Source organism: Pleurodeles waltl, chromosome 12 (genome assembly GCF_031143425.1).
Source record: "Pleurodeles waltl isolate 20211129_DDA chromosome 12, aPleWal1.hap1.20221129, whole genome shotgun sequence".
Lineage (NCBI taxonomy): Eukaryota > Metazoa > Chordata > Amphibia > Caudata > Salamandridae > Pleurodeles > Pleurodeles waltl.
The window spans coordinates 633,894,609-633,906,664 of record NC_090451.1 but is presented as its reverse complement, the minus strand read 5'-3'; positions in this window follow the sequence as shown (position 1 = coordinate 633,906,664).

The window sequence follows — 12,056 nt, the reverse complement described above, 5'->3', positions numbered from 1 at the left end:
CTTACATGTAGTAAAAGGGAAGGTTGAGGCCTGGCAAGTGGGTACACTTGCCAAGTCGAATTGGCAGTTTAAAACTGCACACACAGACACTGCAGTGGCAAGTCTGAGCCATGTTTACAGGGCTACTAATGTGGGTGGTACAACCAGTGCTGCAGACCCACTAGTAGCATTTGATTTACAGGCCCTGGGCACCTCTAGTGCACTTTACTAGGGACTTACAAGTAAATCAAATAGGCCAATCAACAAACTAATCAACAGAACAATTTCTATAGGGAGCACTTGCACTTTAGCACTGATTAGCAGTGGTAAAGTGCACAGAGACAATAAACCAGCAAAAAAAGACCTAGGATAGGAGGAAGAAGCAAAAAGTTTGGGGATAACCCTGCAAAAAGGGCCATTTCCAAAAGTAGCAAAATAGAATACAACAGACAATCCATCTAGAGATCGATTGTTTGGAGGTGGACAGACCTGTGCGAACCAGACCATAAATAACAGACAATTGTGGCGATTTACAAATAGATCTAGTTTATCTAAGTAGAATTTTAAAACCCTCTTGACGTCTAGAGAGTGCAGAGCCCTCTCAGCTGAAGTAAACGGAGTTTGAAAGAAACTTGGCAAAGAAATCGACTGGTTGACATGAAAGTCAGAGATAACCTTAGGCAGTAATTGAGGATGTGTTTGCATCACTACTTTGGAGGAGTGGAATACTTTGAAAGGTTCGACAGCCTGAATCTCGCTAACCCTGCATGTTCATGTAATTGCTACAAGGAAAGCAGTTTTCCAACTTAGGTGTTGAAGAGCTGTCTTGTGTATGGGTTCAAATGGATGATGCATGAGGCGCGAAAGGACCACATTAAACTCCCATGGTGGAGAAGGGCGCCTAACTGAATGAAAGACCTTCTTTAACCCTTCTAGGAAATATTTGATGACTGCTATCCTAAAGAAAAAGGTTTGCGAAGGACCTTTTTTGTATGCAGTCAGAGCTGCCAGATGGACTCTAATAGAAGAGAGTTGCACACCAGATCTTGCTAGGTGTAACACATTTCGTAGAATGACATTCTCCTGGCAAGATGTAGGGTCTATCTTTTTGGAGGAACACCAGATGCAGAATCTGTTCCATTTGAAGGCATATGCAGCGCAGGTGAATGGCAATTTTGCTTCTTTTAGGATCTCCATACAATCCTGTGGATTATTTAAGTGTCCATACTATACTAACTCTGGAGCCATGCTCCCTAACTCAAGGCAGAGAGGTTGGGGTGTCACATCAGGAGGTCTGGCCTACATGGCAGCCTGAGATGTGGTTGGAGCGACCGGTGAAGGAGGTCCAGGAACCACCACTGCCTCACCCACTCTGGTGCAACAAGGATCATTCTGGCTGACTTTATGGAGAATTTGAGTTGGACTGCTGGATCAGGGGGATTGGTGGGAAGGCGTATACAAAATGTGTGGACCAGTCTATCCACATAGCATACCCCAACCATTCTGGATGGTAAACATATTCTGTTTTCTGCTGTGGCGAGAAGGTCGATAAAAGGTGTGCCCCGCAAATGGAGGATATATTGAACAATATCTTCATTCAGCACCCACTTGTGGTTCTATTCGAAAACTCTGCATGGGCATGCGCTTGTACATTCTAAGGGCCAGATGTAGCAAGCATTTTGCATGGTGCAAACTGCGAAAATCGCAGTTTGCGCCATGCAAAATGCCGTTTGCGATGCTCATTCACAATTTGCGAGTCGGTACCGACTCGCAAATTGTGAATGCGACTCGCAAATAGGAAGCGGTGTTCCCTTCCTATTTGCGACTTGCATCGCTATGCTAAATTGCTTTGTGACCGCGAATGCGGTCGCAAAGCAATTCGCAGTTACCACCAGTGTCTCACAAACCATTCACAAAAGGGAAGGGGTCCCCATGGGAGCCCTTCCCCTTTGTGAATGTTGCCAAAAAGGGATTTTCAGAGCAGGCAGTGGTCCAATGGACCACTGCCTACTCTGAAAAACCGAAACCAAAAGGTTTCGTTAATTTTTTAATTTTGCAACACGTTTTCCTTTAAGGAAAACGGGCTGCAAAAAAAAAAAATAATTTAAAAAGCAGTCACAGACATGGAGGTCTGCTGACTTCAGCACCATCCCTGTGAGTGCAGGGACTCGCTATGGGGTCGCAAAATGTGACCAACCTCATTAATATTAATTAGGTGGGTCTTTGCGACCCCATAGCGACTCGCAGAAGGTGTCTAAGACACCATTCTGCATATGGTTTTGCAACTCGGAAATTGCGAGTTGCTCTGAGTCGCAATTTCCGAGTCACAAAACCTAGTTTTGCTACATCTGGCCCTAAATGCCTAGAAGGAGAGTTGTTACTATCTTCAACTTCCGGGCAAGGAGACAGGGCCATATTGTCTTAGACTCTTGAGACAAGACTCTGGATCTGGTTCCCCCCTGCTTGTTCAGGTAATACATGGTGGTTGTACTGTCTGTCTGGACAAGCAGGGTGTCGGTGTTGAAGGATGGGAGAAATGCCTTGAAAGCTAGGTGCACCACATGGAGCTCGAGGAGATTGATGTGGTATGACGTCTCCTTGGGAGACCAGAGGCCTTGTGTTTGTAGGTGACCCATATGAGCTCCCCATCTGAGGAGAGAGGCATCCGTCACGATGGTCTGCGATGGAGGCTGTGGACGAAAAGGCATCCCTTGTAGAAGATTGGTTGGAAAATACCACCAACTGAGGGATCTGATTGCGTGGATGGACAGAATGATTCTGTGTTCCCAGTTTCCAGACAGTTGATTCCATTGCTTCTCCAGGCACTCCTGGAGAGGTCGAATGTGGAGGCAAGCGTTGGGTGTCAGAAAGATGCAGGAGACCATGGAGGCTAGAAGTGAAGAGACTGTTTGCACTGTTGGGCAATGCATAGTTTTGAGTGCATGACACTTCTGGAGAATGGATAAGCATCATTCCTCCAAAGGACACACTTTTGCCTGTAGCGTGTCTATGATAGCTCCTAAGTAGTGCAACTTCTGGACATGAGTTGTTGTGGACTTGAGAAAGTTGACAGGAAGCCCTAGCCGATAACGGAGACCGCATGTCCATTTGAAGTGTAACTGGGCTTCTGCAAAGGTGGATGATTTGATTAGCCAGTCATCCAGATTTAGGTAGACGAAGATCCGGTGCCTTCGAAGATGTTTTGCCACCGCAGCCATGCTCTTGGAGAAGTTCTGGGTGCTGACTTGAGACCAAATGGTAGGACCGTGTATTGGAAGTGTTCTTGTCCCACGACAAATCTCAGGAACTTCTGATGCTTTTTCACAATGCGGATATGAAATTAGGCACAGTGTAGTTCTACGGAGCAGAGCCAGACCCCCTGGTGAATCTGGGGATATATTTGCTGTAAGGCCAGCATCCTGAACTTTTCCTTTCAGATCCATTTGTTGGCAATCTTTAGGTCTAGAATGGGTCTGAACTCTTTCTTGTCCTTTTTTTGAATGAGGAAGTACCTTGAGTAAATGCCTTTTCCACGCTGGTTGAGGGGAACAGGTTCTACTGCTTTCTCTTCTAGCTAGATGGAAACGTCCACCTTTAGAAGGCCGAGATAAGAAGTATTCAACTTTGGTGGAATACTTGGTGAGGGGGGGCGCAAAACCTGAGACAGTACCCATTTTGAACAATGTTCAAGACCCAAGCATCTGTTGTAATACGTTGCCACTCTGTCTGGCAATTGGTGACGCTTCCCCCACTGGAGTAGGTAACAGATGAGGGGGAAGAACGTTTTCAGGGTTTTGAGGCTGTAGGTTGCCGAGAACCCTGGTTGGGCTGCTGTGTCACCAGTGCTATTTGTTTTTTGCGCTGAGGCTGGTAATATCTTTATAATTGCTGCTGAGTTCTTCCAGGCAGCCACTGAGGTGTTTGAACCCTCTGAGAAGAATGGTGATGCTGCAAAAGTAAGAAGGGTCTTCATTGCTCTTTGGGTTTTTAAAGGCCTACTGCCTTCAATGTGTCTACCTCAGCTGTCGTCCTTGCCATTTCATTGTCGGCGTGAGAGCCGAACAGAGTGGAGCCTGAAAATGGCAAGTTCTGAATGCGTTGCTGAGCATCTGGTTTCAGTGACGTTAGGCGCAAACAGGAATGCCTCCCTAAAGTTACCCCATGGCAGTATGTATGTGCTGAGAGCAAGGATGAGTCCGCCGCTGCACTAATGATCTGGTTAGAGACCATGGCCCTCATTATGACATTGGCGGTAAAAGCCGCTTACCGCGGCTGCGGAATTCCGCCACAGCTATTATGACCCACAGTTTGGAATCCGCCAAAATTCAGACACCCACACAAGTCCGCCGCACCAAAGGTCAGTGATAAACTGGCGAAAACAAAACCTCCACCGTCACGCCAACAGAAATACGCCCACACTATCACGACACACGAATCCACGCAACGGTCTTTCAACCGTGGTATTCCATTGGCGGTACACACCGCTGCGCTCAAAATACACACACTCTTACAAAACACAGCCACATTGGACAATTCCAAATACACACACCTGATAAACATACACACACCACTCCCACACACCCAATACACTATAAAACACACACCCACAAACCCTTACGACAAAAAATCACGCACGAAAGCCAGAGAGAGACACCACCATCAACAACACTAGCATCCACAGGCACACAACACCATCACCCACATAACTTCCATGCACCTCACAGAACACCCCACAACATAGCACACGTATCACCCCACACACCACCCCACACATCACCTACACCACCCCATGGCACAGCAAAGACACCCCAGGTTCTCGGAGGAGGAGCTCAGGGTCATGGTGGAGGAAATCGTCCGGGTAGAACCACAGCTATTCGGATCACAGGTGCAGCACACCTCCATTGCAAGGAAGATAGAGCTATGGCGAATAATAGTGGACAGGGTCAACGCAGTGGGACAGCACCCAAGAAATCGGGAGGACATCAGGAAGAGGTGGAACGACCTACGGGGAAAGGTGCGTTCCGTGGTCTCCAGACACCACCCGGCGGTTCAGCGGACTGGCGGCGGACCCCCACCTCCTCCCCCACAACTAACAACATGGGAGGAGCAGGTCTTGGCGATTCTGCATCCTGAGGGCCACACAGGAGTAGGTGGAGGAATGGACTCTGTAAGTCAAACCTTTAACTACTTCATCCCCCACCCACCTATATGCTATCACCTACCCCCACCCTCGCCCTCACCCCCATCACTTCTACTCCTCACAAATGTCCCACTATCACAAACCACACATCCCAACACCAAGCCCTGCATGCAACACCAAAGCATGGACAACCATCACTAAAGCATGCCCACTGCACATACCCATACACCCCCCTAAAACATCATCACACAAGGTCCCACACAGGAATGCTAGCACTGGGGCACACGGTCACCCACCCATTGCACTCCTTGACACACACAGATGCAATAATCATGCCTTTATACCCCTGCAGGACCCCTACCCAACGTCACCGGACAGGAGGGTCCACACATGTCCACACCACCAACAGAAGAGGCCCACAGTGATGACAGCACCTCTGTCCAACTGGATCTAGATGACCAGCCCGGCCCATCCGGGACCTCGGGACAGTCGGTTCCCCACACCCAGTCACAGGCCACTACAGAGCTTCCCCCCTCTGGAAACACCAGCACAGCACCCACCCAGCGGTCCCATACCTCCGTCCCCAGGACACGTCAATCAGCAGTGTGTCCACCACTACAGGGAACCCAGGCTAACCCACCACCCCAACAAAAACAGGGACCTGGGGGCAGTGGTAGTGGGCACACGGTCCAGGGGACGGAGGCCGAGGAACACAGGGGAACTGGGAGGGCTGCTGTGCGACAGGGGGCGGACAGGCCCAGGGAACCCACTCTCCACGAGGCCCTCTCCTCCATCATGGGAGCCTACCACCACTCCCAGGAGACAATGGCAACGGTACTGGCCAAGTTTCAGGAGACCCAGCGCCTGCAGGAGGAACAGTATATGGGCTTCAGGGAGGAACTCAGAACCATCAATTCCACCCTGGGCACCATCGTAAGGGTGCTGAAGGAAGTACTCAACACCAGGAGGGACACTATGGCACTACAAGGGGCCCCTGACACTAGCCTGGACGATGAACTGCCCACCACCTCTGCCGGCGCTAGTGGACAGGAGGCACCGCCACAGGACCACCACACCAGCACCCCACCCCCTGCAGAGGGAGAACCACCTCGCAAACGGTCCCTGAGATCCAGGAACAAGACAGAGAACGATGTCAAGACCCCCGCCAAGAAATGAGACCACCCTGATTGTCATCCTACTGTCCCACTTTGTCACCCTGTCCATCCTTAAACTGCCCCAGCTCCACTTCCTATGCCCATTTGGGCAATGCACCTGTGAGACTAATAGACTGGACTTTGCCATGGACATTCCTCCGCCATCACCCCTCACCATTTTGCTACCCCCTCCAATTTTGAGCACTAAAATAAACACCCTTAAAGCACAAAACAATCTGGAGTCTGTCTGTGATTTCGGAATACTGTATTAGCAATAACTGTGGCAAAAAGCTCTTTCATTTGTAATGTCAACATACCTATGTCACACAGCTCTAGTCCATGAGGAATCAAAGCAGATGTCACACTGTGGGACCCAGATCTGTGAAATCGTAAGGGAAAGTCACAACTCAGTGACAATACACTGGGTGAAAAAGACAGACAGTACAGAGGTAGTAGTGTATAAGTACATGTAGTAGGCAGGTTTGTATTCTTACCTGTGTTTCACTGGAAATATTGCTGGATCACTGAGTCCCTGTTGTCCATGTATTCTTCCTCTGCTTCCTCATATTCACTGTCCACAGGCTTCAAAGCTGCAACAACACTGCCATCTGGACCATCCTCCTGCAGAAAGGGCACCTGCCGTCGCAAAGCCAAGTTGTGAAGCATACAGCAGGCCACGGTGATCTGGCACACCTTCTTTGGTGAGTAGAATAGGGATCCACCTGTCATATGGAGGCACCTGAACCTCGTCTTTAGGAGGTCGAAGGTGCGTTCGATCACCCTCCTAGTTCACCCATGTGCCTCATTGTAGCGTTCCTCTGCCCTTGTCCTGGGATTCCTCACTGGGGTCAGTAGCCATGACAGGTTGGGGTAACCAGAGTCACCTGCAAATGGCGAGGGACAACTGTTAGACACACACTAACCTGGAGGAATATACCCAGACAACCATTCCCACTGACTAGCTTCCAGGTGCTCACCTAATAGCCACACACGATGCCTCTGGAGTTGACCCATCACATAAGGGATGCTGCTATTCCGCAGGATATAAGCGTCAAGCACTGAGCCAGGGAACATGGCATTCACATGGGAGATGTACTGGTCTGCCAAACATACCATCTGTACATTAATCGAATGATAACTCTTCCGGTTTCTGTACACCTGTTCACTCCTGTGGGGGGGAACCAAAGCCACATGTGTCCCATCAATGGCACCTATGATGTTGGGGATATGTCCCAGGGCATAGAAATCACCTTTCACTGTATGCAAATCCTCCACCTGAGGGAAAACGATGTAGCTCCGCATGTGTTTCAGCAGGGCAGACAACACTCTGGACAACACGTTGGAAAACATAGGCTGGGACATCCCTGATGCTATGGCCACTGTTGTTTGAAATGACCCACTTGCAAGGAAATGGAGCACTGACAGCACCTGCACTTGAGGGGGGATTCCTGAGGGATGGCAGAGAGCTGACATCAGGTCTGGCTCCAGCTGGGTACACACTTCCTGGATTGTGGCACCTTCAAGCCTGTATGTGATTATCACGTGTCTTTCCTCCATTGTCGATAGGTCCACCAACGGTCTGTACACCGGAGGATGCCGCCATCACCTCACATGTCCCAGCGGACGGTGCCTATGAAGGACAACAGCGAGCACAGAGTCAAACAACTCTGAGGTACGTACCCACAGATTACACAGAACACCATTCATACTCAAAAAGTGGCCTGTATGTGTGTTGAGTCTAGGCCTAGGTATGTGTGACGCAGTTGAAAATGAAGCAATGTGGGCCCCTGAAATGGCAGCTGCCTGACCTCTAAAGTGGGACAATGGGATGTGAGGTAACTGCGCTGACATTGTACACTGTCCCGGTAGGCCGTCGAAGACCGCGGCGCAATGCTGCATTGGTTAACATTAGACCCTATGGGTCCCAGGATACAATGACGATGTAGGCCGGCGGTGACGGTACGCACCGCCGCGGACGTGACCGCCATTTTCTATCTGTTCAATCACTCGATACCTGATCTTCGACAGAAGAGGACCTACACTGCAAGTGCTGCTGTGACTTCGGTCTGGAAGAGAAAATGGCTCGAGTGTCTGGGGCAAGGGCCCCTGCCTTCACATCAGAGGAGTTGGAGAAACTCGTGGATGGGGTCCTCCCCCAGTACACACTACTCTACTGTCCACCAGACAAACAGGTAAGTACACTGGGAGCATGATGTATGGGCTATGCCTGTGTGGAGAGGGGTGGATGTAAGAAGGAAGGGGGGAGAGTGCGGCATGCATGAAACGACGGTGAGTGCATGTGCCACCTGGCAAGGGTAGGGATGGGGCCAATCACTTTGACGATGCAGTTGGTAATAACTTTCTCTTACCCCTGTACAAATCATGTCGGTCAGCGCCCACCAGAAAAAACATATTTGGCGTGCCATCACCAAGGACGTCCGTACCTTGGGGGTCTACCACAGACGGAGCACCCACTGCCGGAAAAGATGGGAGGACATTTGCCGCTGGAGCAAGAAGACGGCGGAGGCTCAGCTGGGGATGGCCTCCCAACGTGGGAGGGATGCCCGTCGCACCATGACCCCCCTGATGTTCAGGATCCTGGCGGTGGCGTACCCGGAGTTGGATGGGCGCTTGAGGGCATCACAACAGCCACAAGGGGGTGAGTGCACTCGCATTTTGCTGACTTTGCGTGCAGTGGAGGGGTCTGGCTGGGGGAGGTGGGCTAAGGGTTTCCCTAGGTCAGGGCGATTTCCGTAGGCAAGCTCCCTCCGTAAGGCAGGCCATGTGCACCCCACGCCACCTCTGTAGAGTGACAACTACACCTAGTCATGCCCCTGTGTCATCTATGTGTGCAGATGTCGTTCATAGCCTTGTAGGCCATTTCCCAGGAATTGAACAGTGGAGCCCAAGAGCGCGGCATAGTGCAGGGGGCTTCTGTGTCTGTCGTGTCCGCCAACGTTAGCGGTAATGCATACACTCAACATGTCTTTCTTCTGTCGCCCCCCCCCCTTTTTGTGGTCTCCCTGTTCTTGTGTGCATTAGCATCACCAGGCGGAGGAGCAATGCCACCTGAGCAGGAGGGAGCTGCATCCCACATGGCCATGGAGGGCCACACTATGGACTCGGAGTTCACCAGTGGGACGGAGGGCGAGGGGAGCTCCACGGCGGGGACAGGAGCTGACACCAGTGACACGGACTCGTCCTCTGATGGGAGCTCCCTTGTGGTGGCGGCAAAATCTGTGCCCCCCCCCCATCTAAAGGTAAAGCCGCCACCCCCCCTTTCAGCACCGCCCTCAGCCTTTGCCCCGTGCCCGCTCACCCAGGAGGGTGGGCATCACCTTCGCCCCAGGCACCTCAGGCCCTCCCCCAGTCACCCCTGCTGCCCTAAGTGAGGAGGCCATTGACCTCCTCAGGTCCCTCACTGTTGGGCAGTCTACCATTTTGAATGCCATCCAGGGTGTAGAAAGGCAGTTGCAACAAACAAATGCATTCCTGGAGGGCATTCATTCTCGTCAGGCGGCCCTTCAGCGAGCTTTTCAGACTCTGGCCTCAGCACTGACGGCAGCCATTGTCCCTGTGTCTAGCCTCCCCCCTCCAACTTCCTCCACCCCGACCCAATCCCCTGTACCTCAGCCTATCCCAAGCACACCTACAGACCAGCATGCACACACGTCAACACACAAGGGAAGCTCAGGCAAATATAAGCACCACACATCTCACAGGCACTCAAGCAAGCATCACACACATGCAGACACACCAACATCCCCCACCTCCTCGTCTCCCTCCTCCCTCCCTGTCTTGTCTACACTCACACCTGCATGGACTACCTCTACAGCCACTACGTCCCTCTCCAGCACACCCACCACCACACCCCACTCACGTGCAGTCACCACCCCAACTACCATTCACACGTCCCCTGTGTCCTCTCCCAGTGTGTCTGTGACACCCCCTCCGAAGTTACACAAACGCAGGCACACACCCACCCAACAGCCATCCACCTCACGACAGCCTCCAGCGCATGCACCATCACCCAAAGACAGCAAACGAACACCTCCTACAACCACAACCTCTTCCTCCACTCCCAAACCCACTCCAGCTACCCGTCCCAGTGTGTCAAAAAAACTTTTCCTGTCCAACCTTGACCTCTTTCCCACACCTTCCCCACCCCGTCCATCTCATAGGTCCCAAACTAGCACCTCAGCCACAACATCTCCGGGACCAGTGGTGCCTGTAGTCACCGGAATCTGGAGTACACCGGCCACCAGGGCAGCCAGTGTGGCACGGAGCCACAGCACAGACAGTCCCCCACCTGTGAAGCATCAGAAGTTGGCCAGTGCCCAGCGGGAGAGGGGGAAGACTGCAGCCACCAAAGCCGCTCCCAGGGGTCCCGGTGGGAGTGTGGAGTCAGCTGTGACACCTTCCAAGGTGGGGAAGGGCCACAAGAAACCCGGCAAGTCAGGGAAGAGCAGCACGGTGGAGAACACCGCCATCATCCCCGCTGCCCAGGAGGCCACCGCCAGCACAAACCCAGCTGCCCAGGAGGCCACCGCCGGCACCAGCCCAACTGCCCAGGAGGCCACCGCCAGCACAAGACTAGCTGCCCAGGAGGCCACCGCAAGCACAAGCCCAGATGCCCAGGAGGCCACCGCAAGCACAAGCCCAGCTGCCCAGGAGGCCACCGCCAGCACAAGCCCAGCTGCCCAGGAGGCCACCGCCAGCACCAGCCCAGCTGCCCAGGAGGCCACCGCCAGAACAAGCCCAGCTGCCCAGGAGGCCACCGCCAGCACAATCCCGCTGGGCCATGAAGGACCGCCAGCACAATCCCGCTGGGCCATGAAGGACCGCCAGCAAAAGCCCCGCTGGGCCATGAAGGACCGCCAGCACAAGCCCCGCTGGGCCATGAAGGACCACCAGCAAAAGCCCCGCTGGGCCATGAAGGACCACCAGCAAAAGCCCCGCTGGGCCATGAAGGACTGCCAGCACAAGCCCCGCTGTGCCATGAAGGACCGCCAGCAGCTGAGTCCCTGCAATGGAGACCGCCGTCTCAAGCACCGCTGACCAGGGCACCGCCGTCTCAAGCACCGCTGAACAGGGCACCGCCGCCTCAAGCACCGCTGAACAGGGCACCGCCGTCTCAAGCACCGCTGAACAGGGCACCGCCATCTCAAGCACCGCTGTACAGGGCACCGCCTCCTCAAGCACCGCTGAACAGGGCACCGCCGCCTCAAGCACCGCTGGCCCATGAGCGCCAAGGTCACTGACGCTACTGAGTCCGTCACGGGCAGAATGAAGCACTCTGGGCACAAAGCCCCCTCCAGAACCAGTGGAGAGATCCATCCACTACCTCTGTCCTTAGCAGGATGAAGCACCCTGGGCACAAGGCCCCCTCCAGAACCAGTGGAAAGATCCATCCACTACCTCTGTCCTTAGCAGGATGAAGCACTCTGGGCACCATGCCCCCTCTAGAACCAGTGGAGACTGTTATCCACTTGAGAGACTGTGGCTTTGCACTCCCCAGGATAAAGCAGTGGGCCACCCACCCACTGTAGAGACTTGAGAGACTGTGGCTTTGCACTCCCCAGGATATAGCAGTGGGCAAGCCACCCACTGTATAGACTTGAGAGACTGTGGCGTTGCACTCCCCAGGATGGAACAGTGGGCAACCCACCCACTGTATAGACTTGAGAAACTGTGGCTTTGCACTTTCCAGGATGTAACAGTGGGCATGTGGCCCCCTCGTGGATTTGGCGTAGTGCACTCAACTGGCTGAGGTGCCCCCCCTT